General features: G+C 38.5%; 1 long non-coding RNA gene across 1 annotated transcript in view; it reads right to left on the bottom strand.

Annotated features, from left to right (window-relative positions):
- Positions 1-5,850: 5,850 nt before the first annotated feature.
- The window catches only part of LOC134050150 (uncharacterized), a 36,266-nt gene continuing 23,547 nt past the window's right edge, over positions 5,851-18,569 (bottom strand). Inside the window, exons 2-3 of the long non-coding RNA XR_009933660.1 lie at positions 9,990-10,060; positions 5,851-5,970 (exon numbers count right to left, since the gene is read on the bottom strand). This is a non-coding gene — a long non-coding RNA (uncharacterized LOC134050150). The remainder of the gene's footprint in view (positions 5,971-9,989; positions 10,061-18,569) is intronic.

The following is an 18,569-nucleotide window of genomic DNA, read 5'->3' as shown; positions in this document are numbered from 1 at the left end:
GAAGGATGGAAAGAAATCAGTTTTCTGAAGAAGGTTGTCTGTGTTCTCCAGAAAAGAACACAGTAAAAACTGATGGTTACAAGACACAATTCAAAAAACAAGGTATCATTTTTCCTTGCAGGCAAAAATGATAATCCACTAATCCCTTTGAAACTGTGTCATTTAGAGGACCCAGTAGAAATTAAATAGAAATGTGGCTATATAACTAGCCAAACATTTTATTGTCTCCAAGAAGAACCATAAAGAATCTGGTAGAGATTTTTCAAAGCTGCCTTAGGGGATGAATGTCTAGTCCCCATTAAAATTAACAGGAACTGGGTCCTCAAGCCCAGTCGATGGCTTTGAAGAATGAGCACTGTGGGGGTAATATGTAGTATCAAAGGGCAGGGATGAGTTGTATTGTTCACTGCATCACAATGGAGTCACTTGTATGTTTGTCTGAATAAAAAGGAAGTGGGGGAAGAAAGACAAAAACAGCAATAGTAACAGTAACAACAACAATAGAGATTGAACTAAAAAGCCTATAAATAGAATTTCCCAATGGACTTTATAACTTCAAACACTGTGGAAGGTTTTATAATGGTAACTGGAATTCTCCAACTGAACTCAGAACTCAGATCTGCTTTGTTATAATGATACAATTTAGCAAGTCATTATTGGAAGAACAGTTACCTATTTTTTAAGTTTTCTCATTTTCTTATTTTAATCTCTTAAGGTTAAAGGCAAGCTATTAGATAGACATTAGAAAGAAAAAAAATAAAATCTGAATGTAAATGGTGAGAAATTCCAGCTATCCAAATGACAGACACATTAGGTAGATTTTTTAATGAACTTTATTAATTGTAAACACTTTGAAATAATTTTTACTAGCTGAACTTATTAAGTATTTTTAATTTAAGGCTGGTCTTTTCCTCAAATTATTACAAGTGCTGTGAACTATTCCTACTATGAATTGTTAATAACTGCTAACTGGTAATATCCATGACACAGGGGTTGGATCTAGATCATCTTTAAGGTCCCTTCCAACCCCACCCATTCTATGACTCTATAACAAAACTTAGAGATAGCAACTTAAAAAATTATGGAAGGAAAACCTTTCATGCATAACAACAATCACCAGAACTTACAGGCACAGGACATAGTTGAAAAAAGGTTCATGTGATTTACTGAAATATTAAATAAGTGAATAAAAATATCAACAGTTCCATAAGATTGGATCAACAGTCCACATTTAGGAATTTGTTATCATTCATTTAGGTGGGATTCCCAAAAAGATACACTGAGTATGGGCACCACATTTGCCTCTCCCCTGAATACACCTGCAGAAGCTTTTGACAGTGCTGAGAAAAACAGGCCTGGTTTGAAAAAACTTCAGCACTGCTGCAGACAGCCAGCTCTCCCAGCCCCACTGAGAGATTTAAAATGAACTCTAATTTAAAAATCCCAAGATCCTTCTTTTTTTTTTTTTTAACAGGAAAAAACTCCTCTGGAATGACTCCCACAACAAAAGGAAAAATGAGTTGCTTTGAGATTACGCATAAAGTCTTTTACTTTTAGCCTTTTTCAATATTTGGAGGTGGTATTTGTTGCAATGCAGAAAAATACACAAGAGTTGAAATGAGAACTTTGACATTAAGTCTCCCCTTTTGCTGAACAGCTTCTGTCTTCCAGATAACTCACACTTGGTTCAGAGCATTTCATTCAGCTTTTCTCCTGACCTCCGGCTTATGGGGTTTTATTTCTACAGAGTAAATTGAGAGTGGCTCCATTCTTAGGTGTGAAACTGGGGTGAAAATCACCACAAAAACATGAATAATGCTCAACATTACCAGAAGAAAATTAAGTCTAACTAAACAAGCCATGGCAAATAGAGTAAACTCACACTCTACGGTGGACTTTCACACAGAAGGCAGCTATAAACTGAGTGTGGCCTGCAAATCGATCAGCTCCCTGCCTCTACCTAATGAGACTCTTTTCTTTATTGCATTTTTACAGACTTACAAAAGCAGCATAGGATGGATTATACAGGCTGTCTGTCTACCCTGTCCATCTGTGGCTCTATTGGTGTTCACTCCCATAGACCAGGAGAGTACCTGGCAGGGGCTGGAACTTAAAGAAGTACAGAGGTGATTGAGAGACTTCTAAAACAATAACAAAACAACAACAGACATACAACCACTTCCCCAGTAAAACACTGATTCCAACAATACGACTTTGTAACAAGGACTGTAAAATCAAAATGAGTCAACAAGAAAACATCTCTACAAATGCAGCACAACACTTCAACAGCCCTGGTGTGAGACCCGTGTGAATGTCAATCCTAATTAACATTAAAAACATAGACAATTTATCTGAACTCTAAATGGAACATAATTATTTTTAAAAAACAGGTCATGTCTATTTGGATAGACCTATTTCGAAGTTCTAGGATAATGACTTCATTTAATATGCGTTACACAAGACATTTTTGGAGCTATTCCCATAGAATCAAAGCCTTCCTGTTCACATAACTCAATTTTGTGATTCTTTATTTTGTCAGTGTTGCCATAAACAATGTGCTGCCCATGGCAGGGAGGGGAAGGGAGATATTTTTAAGGAAAAATAGTCATCCCTGTGCAGAATTTTGTAGTTACATTTACCAGATGCATAAGTGTTCTGATAAACTGCCAAAAAGGGTCACTATAAAGCAACACTCCTTTAAAGTTTTAATCCCTATTAAAGGAAATTATCTGGACTCTCTCCAGAAATATTTTGAGGGGGAGAAAGGGGCAAAAACTTCCGCAGAAGATCAAATGTTGTTGATTATAGCTGCTAACTTCAGTAAATTAGCAAGGAACTTTTATTATATCCAATCAAGCTCTTGTTAAAGATAACAAGTTCTTTTCATTCCTAGTATATTTGTATAAGTCACTTTTCTGGAACTTATCAAAGCTTGTTGCAAATCTATGTGAAAGTAACACTCTCTCTTTTAACTTCTTAAAAATAATAATGAAACTTATGATCACAGTGAAAAGGCACTAGTTATGTTAAAATATTTCAAAATAAAAGACTGGGAATTACAGAGAAGTCTGCCTCAGTACCAGCAAAGAGACTGATAGTCCACAGCAGAAGACCCCTAAAATGACAGGTTTTTCACACTTGTTTTTTATTGTTTTGTTCATGCAGAAGAAGCTTAGCTAAACAGTCTTTTTAGGAAATCTGATAGTGTAACAAAGATCCATTATGGTTTCACTTTAGAGAAGGCATTCACTCAAATATTAATTGCTAAAAAGCTATCTTACATAATGAGCTCAACCATATGATTATGTTAAGAATCCCGTCTTTATCAAATAACCAAAAGTGGGAGGAAAGAATGTTTTGCTTTGAAGCTTTTCACTGATAATACATTTTACAGCAAGTTAAGTATTTTCTAAAAAAATACTTCAAAAGCAAAAATCTTGGTGACAGGCTGCTGCACTGAGATCCCTTTCTTACATGCCATGCTCTAAATACATACTTTTAATCCATTTGATTTGTCCGCAGTCCAAGTTTACCAGTGATGAAAGAAAACTTTCTGGAAACTATTTAAGAAAGTTCCAATGCCCACTGAAATCAATGTCTAGACTGGATTAGTCCAATATGAGAAGTTTTCATTAAAACTTAAAATTATCCCTACAATTAAGTATGATAAAAGCACAAAAAAATGATGAGAGTAATTTTTTAAGAAGCAATGCAAACCAGTTTTTCTCAGCCCCTCTCCTTTAGCATTACTAAAAGAAAATAAAACCTAATACAAATACAGTGCCTTTTTAGGTAGGTCAGCTAAAAATCCATCTAATATGCAATAATGTATTACCACAATTGTAAATGTTTTTTTCTGAAAGTCAATCAGTTGCTTATTGCTTATTACTGATATTGCTCAAAGCCCTTTGTTCTAACAAGCTAACTGGGAGCTTTTACTGAAAGTGTAGTTCTTTTGTTTATTTCTTTTCCATTTCTGTTGGCCAGAATGAAATCGCACAGAGAAGCTGAACATGAAGGTGGATCATTTCTTCTCCTCCCAGCAGGACACAAGTTGTATCTGGACAGCTTTCCATTGTCTGATGTCCCGGCATAGGAGTGTTTGGAAATCCTCCATAGTGGCATAGTCCAAAAGTCAAGAGGTGAAGTGGAGAGAGCAGCCACCTGCAGTCTTTTTATTTCTGCATAATATCAACTACATTCAACTTAAAATGTTATTGGACAACTCTAGCATCCTGTAATTCCCATGTAACGTATCCCTCCTCCCCAAAACAGTCTAAGGTTCATTGGTTCTGATTAGATAGAAACAGTCATTGCTACTAACTACCAATATGTAATGAGCTGATGGAAGGCCTAGGAAGCAGCCCCGGGTTTTGCAGCATAAGCATTTCATTTGACTCAGTGGATCCAGTGCTCAACGCTGTCACTCTTTTTCTGCAGAGTCTCAAGCAAGTCACTTATTTTTTGTGACATCTTTGTGCTGTGCAGATCAAGAAAGGAAGGGTTCTAGCATACCACTGCTGGTTTGGGGCTGGTTTGGCCCTTGCTCTTAGCCAAGGTCTCCCAGCTGCCTCAGGACATGAACAGAGCAGCGTTTTCCTCAGAGCCAAAGCACTACAGCACAGTACATCTTGTGTTTGGCCTCCTCTCCCAGCTTGTTCCCCTGCAGGTTGCCTTGTTGGTGCCAATCCTTTACGGACAGAACAAGAGGATACGGCTTCAAGGTGTTCCAGGAAGGTTCAGGTTGGACATCAGGAGGAATTCCTTCATACAAAGAGTTGTAAAGCATTGGAATGGGCTGCCTATGGGTATGGTGGAGTCACCGTCCCTGGAGCTACTCAAGAAATGACTGGACCTGGCACTTAGTGCCATGGTCTAGATGACAAGGTAGTGATCAGTCCAAGGTTAGACTCTGTGATCTCAGAGGTCTTTCCAACCTCACTGATTCTGTGATTCCTGAGTAACACAAGCTGTCTACTTGGATAATGGCAGGTACAGGGGTAATTCACCTTGGTACAGGAGAAAAGTCCTGGATTGGGATTTAAGAGGTGAAAACTGGTGTCCCACATACACCCAAGTGTCCCACATTTTACAACGAACTGGAAAGTCCTAGCTCCAGCTGAACTGAGATATGTTGTCCCAGCATTTCTGGGAGATGTGGGGTTCCATGCAGAACAAGGACACAACGTTCTGCCCTGTCACCACAGCACTGGTTTTCTCCTACAGCTGAGAGCTTCTCTGCAAAATACTGCAAGGCAATACCTGTATTCAGCATGTGGGTCCTTCCCACCTGTCCTAGGGAGACTATATGATGCTTGTATCCCCAGTCATCTGTTCTGTTTATGCTGGATATTAAGTTCTGCACCTTTAAGATTGATTTTGAGGTCAAAGGTGGGGGGGAGAAGTGTGCAGGTTTTTTGCAGAAACTGCACTTGCCCGCTGCATTCCTTCTTATGGACTGTGTTGTCAGCAGCACAGAAGGAGAGAGCTCTCCTTAGCTTTTTAATTAGCTTTTTTTAATACCTAGCTGAGGCAGAAAAGTTCCCCAGACTGTGTATTTTCTTTTTCTTGGAAGTGATCAGCCCCTGCTCTGGACTGAAACTCCTGAAAAACACCAGGAGCTCACAGCTGTGGCCCACCAGGGCTGGGACACGGCATTTTCCAGTGCCAGAGGGACTGATGAGAGATGAGTGCGATGAGCTACATCTCACAAAAAGGACTTTCTGAATGTGCCATCTCTTCAGAACAGGGAGAGGTTTTATTGTTTAATATTATTCATTTTTTAATGCTTATGAATACTTTGCTTGTTAAATAAACAGTTTTTTCTGCTTTTCTCCAATGAAATTTTTTCCTGAGCAGTCTGGGGAAGAGCTGCTTGAATCTGCTTTCTAGAGGGACCCCTTTGGAAGTTTCCTTCCAAACTTGCTCCAAACCAGGACACCACCCAAGGATGCAGAGTCACAGTGAGACCTAGAAAAGAGGAAAACCACAGATAACTAAGAAAAGACAAAGGAGCTGAAAAGAAGTTGTCCAGAAAAGACGAGGGATTGATGATGGAAGAAAAAATGTAGAGAAAGAAGACAAAGTGGACTTGGGTCACAAAAATCTCTCATAAACAATCATAACAATAAATAGGCTCTGTGTACCAGAAACTGACAAAAATTAGTTATGATTCTTCATTATGTGTTTAAAGAAATCTGCTGTAATCTAAATTTGATGGTACATGATCTGTAACACCAAGAAAATTCAGTCAGCAGTCCCTTTAGAAGCAGACTCTTGCTGTAGCAGCAGCCAAGGTTGACAGGTGTTCTCCTTAGGTTGGGGACTCTTCCTTTCTTTGAAGCAGGAAAAATGTCAGGAAAGCTACTCTGACACAGTTAACACATAAAGAAATACACTGAAGTTTTTTCTCACAGCAGCAGGCAGAAAGAAACAACATCTGTGCAACTCCCCAAACAAAAGACAACATGAAGATTTGCTTGTGTATTAAAAATGTTAAGATGCAAAAGCCTATGAACAGAAAATATTAAATAATTAGTTATATATTAGGTAACAATACCCATACATGCATTTTCTTCTTTGGACCACTAATTTATTGGCTGATGCAGGTTACATATGTATTCTACACCTTGTACAATTCAGAAGCAACAACCTCTGCTAATGATATTTATCATGTGTTCAAATGCTGATTGAAATTTGAACATTGAAAACTGAAAAATTACCTTAATAGGTAGGGGAAAAATGCTTCATTCTAGTATGAGCAAAAATTACACATCATTAGATGTAAGCTAAAACATCTACATTTTTTGCTCTTTTCTTTGTTTTCTTTGTTTCTGCACTTGTCTTTCATCCCATTAAATTCACTGGCCAAATTCATCACTGTTATATGTTTTAATAATCATTTCATAATTAACAAAATGGAAAAAAAAAACCACCAAACCAGGGTGTTTTCAATTCCCTGAAACCCAGATCTTACCCACCCACTCCAACACCTGCAGATGGTAAGCATAGCCTATCTCTTCTTCAATGCCAGTAATGATAGTTGCTAATATCTACATACAGTAATCTTTTGATCTATACTGGGACTACTTGTTTGGCCCAGTTCTGCACTCATTTTTCAGGCAATGCTAACCCTTGAATCAAAGAGAATTTAGTTCAATTAAAGGCTAAAGGAAAGAATTTTTACTTTGCTCTTGGCAGTAAGTGCACTGAAAGAGTCCCATGAAACAGTGCAGTGCTATGGGAATATTTGACTTTGCATTCAGCAGCTGTGAGAAGGTGTCTCAGCTCTGTGAGTCAGCCCTGCTTCAGTAAAGCAACTCGTGGAAATATATGAACAGATTTTTTGTGGAGCCAACAGGTTTCAGTAGGAACTGGTCACATTCTGCTACAGTTCCAGTATCTCTTACAATTTTAGAAAGGACATAATTAAACAGTAATAAAATGAGAGCGATATTAAGGACTTTCTAACTCAAGCATTTATAAAACAAGTCAAATCCAAATATACTTTTTCACTGACCTTGGACTTTCTAAAAGAGAATTTAAGTCTTTGAGGTTTGTGTTCCTGAGTTTTTCTCACAAGGGACTTGAGAACTCTTTTTGAAAACCACGATGCTTGCAGAATTAAATTATTCTAGGAGCTGAGGATGTAGGAAAAAAAAAATACTGAAAATCACCCAAAAGTCATTAGCTATTTCTGTTGGGTTAGGTAGTTTAGTGACCTAGTTCCCTCTACAGATGTTCTTTTGAGGAATGTTGCTGAAACCATTCCAGACGAAAGAGATGTAAGAAAATTTGGGTTTTTGTGACCAAAGAGTGGTGACTGCATACATGCAGTGAAGGCTGAGCAGACTGTATTTCACCAGTCGATGGTTATTCCCAGAACATGCAATTAAAATACAGTCCTTCATTAGGAAAATGATACACTATTCTTGCATAAATAAGGTGTGTCATGAGTAAATAAAGGAGTCATTTTTGGTCCAAAGCCAGTCTGTGAATAAATGCTGGATGGGAGATTTGATATATAATTTGACAATCAGCAATAAAGAGGCAAGATTTGAACCAAGAGCAACATCAAGTCTTTGAAAGCTGAAAACACGACTTAGAAAAATGACTTTAAAAACACTTTCAATTGACAAAAAAAAAAATCAATACTAGCAACACTTACAGTGAATTTATCTAGTTGAAGCATCGCATATTTCTAGGAACTTTTCTTCCTTGAGAAAAATACAAGCCCAAATGGGGGCTGATCTGGTTGTTAGTTAAACAGGAAAAGAAAAACACTTGCTGCAATGCTTTTTATTAATTTTATTCATTACTGACTCACATTCTTCTAAGTGTTTGTACCTGGGGGAAAGACACCTCCATGTTTGCAGTCTGGTATCAAGAAATTCTCAAAGGGTGCTATATAATCAAAATTTCACAAAACCTGGTCATGCAGGATTCCGTGTTCATGAGACACAAGTGGCCATTCTCCTAAGATCTGTGGATTTATCCACAAGTAAGCCCTTTCCTGTCTGGGTTCCCTCAGGTGTGTTTTTGCATTCTTCATTTAAACTTTCTTTGACTCTGCAATTCAAATATCCATCAGTACGTTTAGAGAGAAAAGATTGTTCAGTACACCCTATTATAGTGTGTGACAATCACAGCTCACACGCTACAATGAAATCCATTTGAAGGCATCAAAATAAAAACCTGACTTTAGAAACCATCAGCCATCTGCATCTTACATTGACTTCAGTACATTTTGCAGGTGCTCATTTCAAATAAAGACTTTCTTCAGGTGTACACAATTCCAGTCAGCCAGAGTGCCTTCTCTTTTGAGTGCTTCTGAAAAGACACCTTGAAAAAGCATGCTCCTTCCTCCTTTGCACTGAATGGATCCTTTAGAGGAAATGGAAGTATTAACTGTGATACAACTACCCTTTTTGTCAAATTCTTTCCCAAAGACATCACTGCTTCTAGGACCCACAGGCCCACCTATTATTCACAGACCACACACTGGGAGGAGATGCATTGACCTCAGGTCTGTTACACCACCATTAGTGTTGCTCCACCCAGGATCTGAATAGATCATTTGGATGAAGTGTCAGAACTTATCAAGAGCAGCCATGAACTTGGGCTGATTCAGTTTTGAAACCTAAACAGTGCTCAAGGAGCCGGAGAGGCCAAATTTTCCATAGCTCTTCTAGGGTTTTGGTGGTACTGTTATTTTTCTTTTAATTCATATTACAGATTCCCTATGTTACTGCTCAGTCCCAAGGAAACAAGAGAGAACTTTCATCTGTACTCATTCCACTTCTCTGTCATTTAGGAGAATCATACAAACATCCTTCCTGGATGACATGGCCTCCTGAATTCTACAAGCTTGCTGTGAGCAAAGGCCACAGTCTCTAGGAACAGACCACAGGGCTCTCCTTTTGTAGAGATGAAGAAACACAGAGCAAGTGTGAAATTACCAAGGATTCCTACCCTTGACACAGGGAATCCTTTGGGTGGATGGATGACAGGGTAACTTGCTTTACTCAACAGATGCACACACTTCCCTGAAGGGGCTGTCAGGAGTTTTAAACAACTAAGTGGATTCGGAGTAGACATAATACTGTAACAAGTCTTTGGGTAGCAGAATAAAGGACTGCAGCTCAGCCTTGAATGTCTGCTAAAGTATGCTAAAAGATAGAATTTTATTAAGCCTGAGGGAACAGGGAGGGACCTGGCTTCCATGTCCTTCCTTCTTCTGATGTAATGAGCATAACCCCAGCAAGAGAGAGAACTGTGCTTTTGGGTTTTCATTTCTCAATCTACTTAGCCTTCCATGTGTCCATAGGACAAAGCGGGGACAGTAACAGAGAGGGTTAATGGCTTCACTACAGTTGACTGATGTTAAAGCTGGGGAAGATGTGGGTTTTAATTAGAAAGCAGCTGCACACACATAAACCACAGCAATCCTAATCCAGAGAGCGACAGCATGAATACAGAAGAGCACATACCTTTAATCCTCATTCCTCTGTGGTTTTACAGGGGAGGGTTTCAGCAGAATTCTATTCTCATAGGAGAGGAGCTCATAGGAGAGAGAAGGAAAAAGTACACATAATGTCTAAAAATCAGAAAAGGGCACTCAAAATTAAAACTGAAAAGAATAAAAATACATCAAGTACCTCAACACCAAAAGAGAATATTAAGTTTTCCATTACCTTTCACAGAATAGATCTCTCCCACTCTGAGCAAGGCTCCAACTGTTCCCATGGCTTTCCCTTGAGCATTAATTATTCTGGACATTCCATGAGCCCCCCACAAACTGGTAATTATATCTATAATGGAGGCTTTTAGGAACTCAGGTACCCAATTTGCTACCAATACTGCCAAGGAGGAAATCATGAACATCAAATTCACTCTGTTAATATTTACCATGGTGTCTTGGTTTGAAAAACAGGTGTCTGCTAAGGAAAGAAGAAGCCTCCCTTGGAATGAAAAATGTAAATTCCCTCCCTCCGAATTATTGAAATTAAGGGGAGACAGAGAGAGAGAGAGCCAGCAGCTGCCCCAGCCCTGTCTTGCCTGCCCAATTGTGATATCTCTGCCCCTCTGAGAAACTCCCAGATAAGAAAAGTGCAACCAGATGCCCTCCTTCCCTGAGCTTGATCATATCTTTTGTTTTCTTAACTTTTAACTTAACAACTTAGGGTTCGTAACAACAGGGTGTTAGTGTTTCATAGCAACTTATGGGAAAAAAATTCGATGAGTAAAAATGAATAAAAGGAAAGAAACCTAACCCCCAGCACATGGCCCACTGGGTCAATGTGTAGGTTTCCTTGTTGGGAAGCAGGTCAGTGCAGAAGAAGCAGTGATGCTGGACAAGCCAGGTGCTACACACTCCTTTCCCTGCAGGCAGCAGCAAAACCTTGCACAGCAAAACCCAGTACAAAAAGTGTGTTACCTACTAAGGCCCAGGAAGTCCTTTAAGTCTAAAGGATCTCAGAAGCAGCACAGGAGTTACTGGCATAGAGTAAATAATCTGTTAGTGAACTGCAGTGCCTCCAAATAAAATCTTTCTACCCCAATCTTCAGCTCTGAAATAAAGTGCTGCAGTAATTTCCTAAGTTACTTTTTCATGTATCGTCTTTCGCACAAAGCACATCGAAGCGGGGAGTGATGTGAAGGTCAAACTTGTTTTGGAAAAGCCCAAAAGCTCTTTCTGCTGTTATTAGGAGAGCTATGAGAAGGCCCAGTGGCAATGATATGTAGATAAACATCTGCATTCCTTACATACCACAGTCATTTTTGCTTCAAGTAGAACTTCACACTTCCAATGCTAAGTAGATTGTGCAAGTGCCCATTAGACACCCAAATACTCTCTCCCCATTTGGTGTCTGGTATCCATTTGATAATTCTCTTTTGCATTATGAAGAGCTATGACTGATGCAGTGATCCTCTGGATTTGTGAAAGCTCTCTTGCATTCTGAGCAAACACTTATTTATTTTACAATACTGTATGAGCTGATTCTTTAGTCAAAAATATTTCACTATCACAGAGTTGCATTGCAAAGATCCTCAACTATTTTATGCACTGCCTACTTAAAAAATAAATAAAGATTGAATTTCATTCCTGAGCTCAGGATCCTCTTGCACTATACAAATGTAAGTATTTAATTTGGCTTCCCTGTTTATGTTAGTTTGTTTTAGTTGCTCTGTGTCTTACTCAAACACAAGAATGCAGAATAATTTTACTTTCTCAGAACTGTGTGGTTTTGGCTGCTTTTTGCTTCACAGTAAAAAACCCCCAGGTTTTAAAGAAGGTCTAAAAGTGTTTTTTGTTCTTTAGTTGTGAAACTAAAAACTAGACAAACAACCAAGAAATTTTCATACCAAGAGCCTGAAAATAAAGGCACAGACTTAAAAAATGAAGTGTTTGTAGTATTGGAGAAAGGAAGCAGACTGCCAGCCTGCAGACTACTGCTGTTCCCCCCTGTAGAAAGATGTTGGAGGTTAGCACCCACTCCAAAACCCTCTTGCCAGCATAAATTGGTTTATGGCAGGTACAGGGGAGAAGAGGACAAAGCTACATAATGGTTATGGGGGAACTTTTCTGGGGAAGGTTTATTCTAACCCAAGAGATCTGGGAAGTATCAAAAAGCTGCTCCAGCTCACACTGTAGGAAATGGGAGGAAATGGAGCTGCTGGCTGTAGAAAGAGCTGCCACAGGTAGGTAGTCTCAGCACAGCAACACCTCATGCCCGAGCAGCAGGACTGACAATCCCACTCACTGAGTCACACAGTCAATTAGGCTGGAAAAAGATAATTAGGTTATCCAAGATAATTAAGTTCAACCTTGGACTGATCACTACTACTTTGTCATCTAGACCATGGCACTAAGTGCCAGGTCCAGTCATTTCCTGAGTGGCTCCAGGGACGGTGACTCCACCATACCCACAGGCAGCCCATTCCAATGCTTTACAACTCTTTGCATTTAGAAACTTCTCCTGATGTCCAACCTGAACCATCCTGGTGCAGGTAGAAGCCATGTCCTCTTGTCCTGTCACTTTCTGCCTGGGAGAAGAGGCCAACCTCTACCTGTTCACAATCTCCTTTCTCAGATCATCATGGATCTTGAAGGCATCAGTACAGCTTAAAGATGAAGAAACAGCATCTGGGACCATATGGAAGAAACATTGTGACTGGTGTTACTTCTGGTATCTTCACTTAGATCCATATTAGTTCACAAGTACATAAAGTTTCCCTAAAAAGACATTGAGGATTCTCCTATGAAATGTGTTTTTTTCTGGCAAGGTAAACTCTGCTTAAGCAATCTCTCACATCCAGGTCCACATCAGTCTGGAGAGCTTACAGCTTCTCAGTGCCAAGTGCACAGTCAGGGCCATGGCTGGAATGTGAAGCTCAGCCCTTCCCAGACACAGGCAGCATCCCTGAGGGCCAGCCTAGCTGAGGGAAGCTCGGGGAGCCCTGGAGATGCTTTTGCCTGTTTCTGTGAATTATGATAAATGAATAACAACCAAACCAAAATAAAGCTCCACAGGAGGCTGAAAGTAGCAGCATCCAGAGCAATTATAGGTAAATAACGACAAGCAGCTCCCAATTTGGAGATGTTCTTAATTTTTAGATGCCTGAGGAAGATGTACCACACAGAAGCCCCATTTGCCGTATATTTAAAACACTGATTTTCTTATGCTGACTTCTGCACCTCAAAGAGCTGTATCTAGCCATAAAAAGCTGAATAATTTTACTGAAATTGCTGGAGTTTCAGATATTTACATTTTGTAATAGTTTATAAATGAAAAAAAATATAGAAGTACTTGGAATTTATTTTATTATATGAATTTATTCCAATTATTGTTCTAATGGTTGATTGTTTATGAGCACTGTGCAAAAAACTGATTCTACATTCAGTTTTAAAATGCATGTACAGCAGGCATTACATCAGCAAAATAAGAAATAGTCAAAAAGGAGCAACATAAAACAGAGACACACCCTTCTGAGACAGAATGCAGAGCAACACCCATGAGAAATAAATAAATAAATAATTGGTCACAAATTTTATACCACACACTTTTCTGTTTCAGAGGCTAGTACATAAATATTTTACAGATGCTACCTACGGGGGGAGTGAAAAATCTTGTAGCAAATAAAATAAATTCAGAAACAGTTCTTAAAATCTCATAATTCCTTTACTTATGTTAGCTGTTGCCACAGGAAGAGTGACCAAGTCAATCGTCTCTTAAGGATTTATGAGGAGCCAAAAGAAACTGGAGAAATGTGGACACATGAATGTTAACATCACTGAGACAGAAATTAAAGTAAAATAGGGTGATTTTAATTAAATACTGATCATAAAACTAAGAAGTTACTGATATCCTTGAAAAGTCCTTTAAATGGGGATTTAAACTCAGAAAGGTTACACACACTACACACAGATCTTAAGGTCTCATACTCTTATTATTTATACCAGGCTGCCCTCTAGCAACAAAAACCAGCGCACAGCATTCATGAAGGGTTTTCTCAGAACAGAAGTTGCTTTTCTCTTTGGAAAAATGTTCCCTGTTTGCCTCATCTGTGCTTTAGTCTGCATTTTAAAGCTCTTATTTGGTAATTTTTCTCATTAGTTTAATAGAAACAGCAAAATTGGCTACTTAATTACAGTGGTTAAAGTTAAATATATTTGGAGACAGCAACTGCTTTATAAAGATACATATACTTGACTGATCTTTGCTCCATTAGACCACCTTAATCTCTGATATATTATCAGGGAATGTGGCTCCAGCATTTTCATACTCAATGCAAACTGCACTATATGAAAAGCAGTCTGGTGCTGGTAGACTCCACGGTGGCTCTCTATGTCTCCAAAAACCTGGCAGGATCTCATCATTTTTTCTAGCACAACTTGTACAAGGTACATTCCAGTTCAAGACCAGAACTATAAATCCCCAGCACAGTAGACCACACTCATGGGGTCTGACACATCCCAACCCATTTTGCCTCTCCCACACCTTCCCCTGCAAAATTTATGATCACTGTTTGCTGCTAACTCTATCTACCTGGAAATTAATATGCCAATAAAATACAGTCATTGAAATTTTAATTTATTTTTAAGGGAAGTTATAAAACAAAGAGTTATTGTTACATTTCTTCTTTGGCTTTATAAAATACATGAAAATTCCCAAGCCCTGTGTTGATATTCAGGCCCTAGGCTAGGAAGACATTGCAGAGTACATTCACCTCTAAGCCACCTTGAACAGAAATCAGTAAGAGTTAAAGACAGGCTTACAGACCTTTCCAAGTGCCTGACTTAAACTGGAGTTAAGATTATGGTCTCTAATTGAGTTGAAAACCACTGCAAAAGGGCTTCATTTAGAAAATCTTGTTCAAATTAAAAGTAATCCAAAATGGCTCCAGTCCTAAACTGTAAACATAATAAAATATTCTGATTAAATGGCTTCTATGATTACAAATAATAAATAATTTTCTGTTAAAAGAGAAAAAAAAAAAAGAGTATCTGAGGGAAAGCACCAGAAATGCTGACAAAACAACAGACAGACACTGGGCTAAGGGAGGTTCTTCAGTTACCTGCAAGACCAAACTGTTCTTTGAAATTATGTACAGTTGGAAAGTTATAGCAAAGTAAAGGTTAGATATCAATAGAAACATATTTCAAAAGGCAAAGAAATTTGTATTTTACAGAGTATACTCCCTAAGGACTTAGCAAAATATCACTGTTGTCATATTGAGCTGAGGAAACACTGAGAAGAAGACATCAGTAAGATGCATTTGACTCCCTGCTCCTCTCCCTCCCATTACCCCAAGCTGAATTAGCTGCCACACTACAGCACCCACAGCCTGGGGGGACTTGAGATGGCCAAACTGACCTACATGTCCTTCTTCCCCTCTTTCCTTTCAGTTTCTTTTGCGGACAGCTGAAGTGGAGGGGTTACAATAACCAGGATAACACTTTGCACTGGAATATCTCAGCTGTGTATTTGAGGAGGCTTTTGTGTTGCCTAAATAGGACAGCAAGTTTGTTCATTACATATTACATATTACATATGAGGGGCAAAGGCATGGCAATGTATCTGTCTCAGGGACAGCAGTGTACTGACACTTCATTTTAGAATAAATTGCCTCTTTGCATCTGTTGTGAACTTCATATTAAACTCAAAGCATTTCCATTAACCTTGTACCCCATAAATTTAAACCTTGGGCGGGGTTTATATGTGACACTATTGTAAAGCATGTTGCAGTAGTGGAAAAATATGTTACATGGAACAAATCAGTAGGTTAAAGCCTCCATTCTATTTTTCCAAACAAATACTCTTTTCCGTTAACCATGGCACTGGAATCCTGTACCACAGACTTTGAGGCTGATTCTGTGGAACTGCTTTTAAATATTACTTCTGAATTTATCGTTTTAACTAACCAGTGGGACATTCTTAAAATGGTATTCTTCAAATACCATAAAATTATTTTCCTTGTTTAATATAAATAACAACACTTCTTGAAATCTTCAGCGTCTTGTCCACACCCAGTTTGCTGAAAGGTCAGAATTACACCCACTAGGGATTCACACTGGTTAATTTTTAGTGTGTTAAAACCCAATAATTGCCAAGTAGCACAGTCAAATCTTAAATAGGATTCTACAGACCTCAGGCAAAATTCCTACTGAAGTCATGACAAATTTTTCTTGAGAAAAGACCAAGGGCTAAAACTGTTGAAAGAAAGAATAATTTTATGAAGCCCTGCTGGCCAGTTTACACACTCCATAAACTGGTGTTGGAACTGCCAGGGTATTTGGACAGGAATGGAAAAACACAATTAGACCTTATTCAACTACAGCAAAATCTTATCTCTGGAAATCAAAAGTTTGCACATGTAGGGGGACACCAGAAAGCCCTAGTACTGAAACAACTTATGAAAAGTACATTGATTCAAAAGAATGGTTAAATATAGTTCTAATAGTCCTGAATAAAGTCCTACTGAAATGTATACTTACCTTCAGGTACACGCTTCAGTGCATATGACTCAAGATACTGATGAACAAAGTTTTCCATTAACAGTACGTTCTAAACTGAGAAATACAAAACTTCAAGAAGACCTGTAGCCACAGATGTTTGACACTCATAGGAAAATCAGCATGAGCTGATAAAAAAATACTGCTTCCACAGAGAAATCAGATGCAGAGCAAAATGCTTCAAATGACAGAAAAAGTAGCAAGGAGTCTCGGAGTCTCTGAGGTACCAGGAAATTGTGAAATGAGGGTACACGCCATGAAACCCTAATTTCAAACACTGCATTTTATTCCTCTTAGTTTGCTGCCTCCTCCTCCTCCTCCTTGTCCTTTCTTCCCAGGATTTGTAGATAGCCTGACTACAGGCAGCAGAGATATAAAAAGTATATTTAAGAAGAGGGACTTCTAAGCCATCTTAGAACAGAAGTATTGCATGGAGACAGATAATGATCGTGAGAGAAGGGAAAGGCAACACAGCACCTGCAGTAGCCAATTTTCCCCACAAACAAAATATCAGACAGAATGCCACTGATGGGCTTCAGGCTGCAGCTGACTTTTAATGGAACCTTTCCTTATTTGTACTCTTCAGAGTAAAATCAAGTTCAACAATAAAGCCCTAACTCTTGTCACAGAAGTCTATACATTAGAAACTTTGTTAATCACAACTCTGAGATAAAGATTCTTTCATCTCAAGAAAGGATGCATCAATTACAAAACTTAGCTTCTTCACCTATCTGAAATGTGTAAGCTGAGTAAGAATTACTTGGATTTATAGCTGTTCAATGGAGTAGAACCAGGAGTATTTTGCTCAGTATTTCCCCTACCATTTGGAATAAAATTTTTGGTAATAGTATTGTTAGTATTCAGGAGTAGGTTGCTTTGGAGTACTCTAGTTTATCCTATCATACATATAAAATTGAACAAATATAGTAAGAGCAAATTGAGCATTTCATAGAATGGGGATAAGTGTGGATTTGATGGTTGCTAATAGCAATTTCTTAATATAGTCTCTCACTTTGATACGGCAAACCTGCGATGCTTGGGCCAGGCAGATGCAGAATGTAACAAATTACTACCTCAGGGCAAGGAATACCATGTGATGTTTCATTATAAACTCAGGGAAGCAGACTACATCCTTGACATACTCTGCTTCCAGACATTGTTGAGGCAATTGATTATTCTTTATGTCTCATGTGAGGATCACCAGAGGAAATCTCTGGAACTAGTCATTAATCAAACAAAAGCATAACACAGAGCTAGAATTTTTTAAATGGTGCCAAAAGCATTTGTGGAAATTTGCAATAATAACTGATGAGAAACTCAATGCCTAGAGGGATGGAGGGTTGTGACTTTCCTCTGTTTTTGTTTTGGCTTTTTTTATTTTCTTTTTTACTGATTGTATAGAATCATTATAGGGAAAACCTTCCAGTCAATCCTTTGTAGAAAAGAAAATCAATTTTACAAATGCTTTCTATTGTACTGGCAATTTTCCTGTAGTTATACAGAATGAGATTTATCCATTCCAACAATAGCCTTCCAACTAAAGAAGAAAACCAAAATAGAAGGCAACAGAATTGGTCTGGAATAGAGTAGGGTGGGATGAGCGACAATCAAGAGCAAGAATGCACTTGGCAAGAAACAGGTATTAAATTTTGTTTAAAATACAAATTAGAATGCCCCAGATAGCAGGACAAAAAAGGAAAAAAAATGGGAGAGAAAAAAATGAGTGAAGAAACTCTGGTAGATTGCAGCAACTACCTATGTCTGCAGCAACTACCTATGTCTAATTAACCTTAGCTGAAATGGAAGAAATCTATTCTAATAAGTCCTTGCAAATCAGCTGTCAGGTACAAAGAGAGACCTCGTCATGTTCCTGGCATAAAATGATATATTTTGCACATTTTTTACGTTGCCTAGAGAAATAGGGCTAGCTCTGGGACACTGTAACATGAAAAAAGACAGTTGCAGTAATCAAGGCCATTAGCCTGAGGTTTTCTTATACCACCAAACCTGGATCCTTACTGTTCAAACAATACAGCTAGACACTGTCTTCAAG

This window comes from Cinclus cinclus, chromosome 15 (genome assembly GCF_963662255.1).
Source record: "Cinclus cinclus chromosome 15, bCinCin1.1, whole genome shotgun sequence".
NCBI lineage: Eukaryota > Metazoa > Chordata > Aves > Passeriformes > Cinclidae > Cinclus > Cinclus cinclus.
The sequence above is the reverse complement of the archived record's forward strand: the minus strand, read 5'-3'. Positions and strand labels throughout refer to the sequence as shown.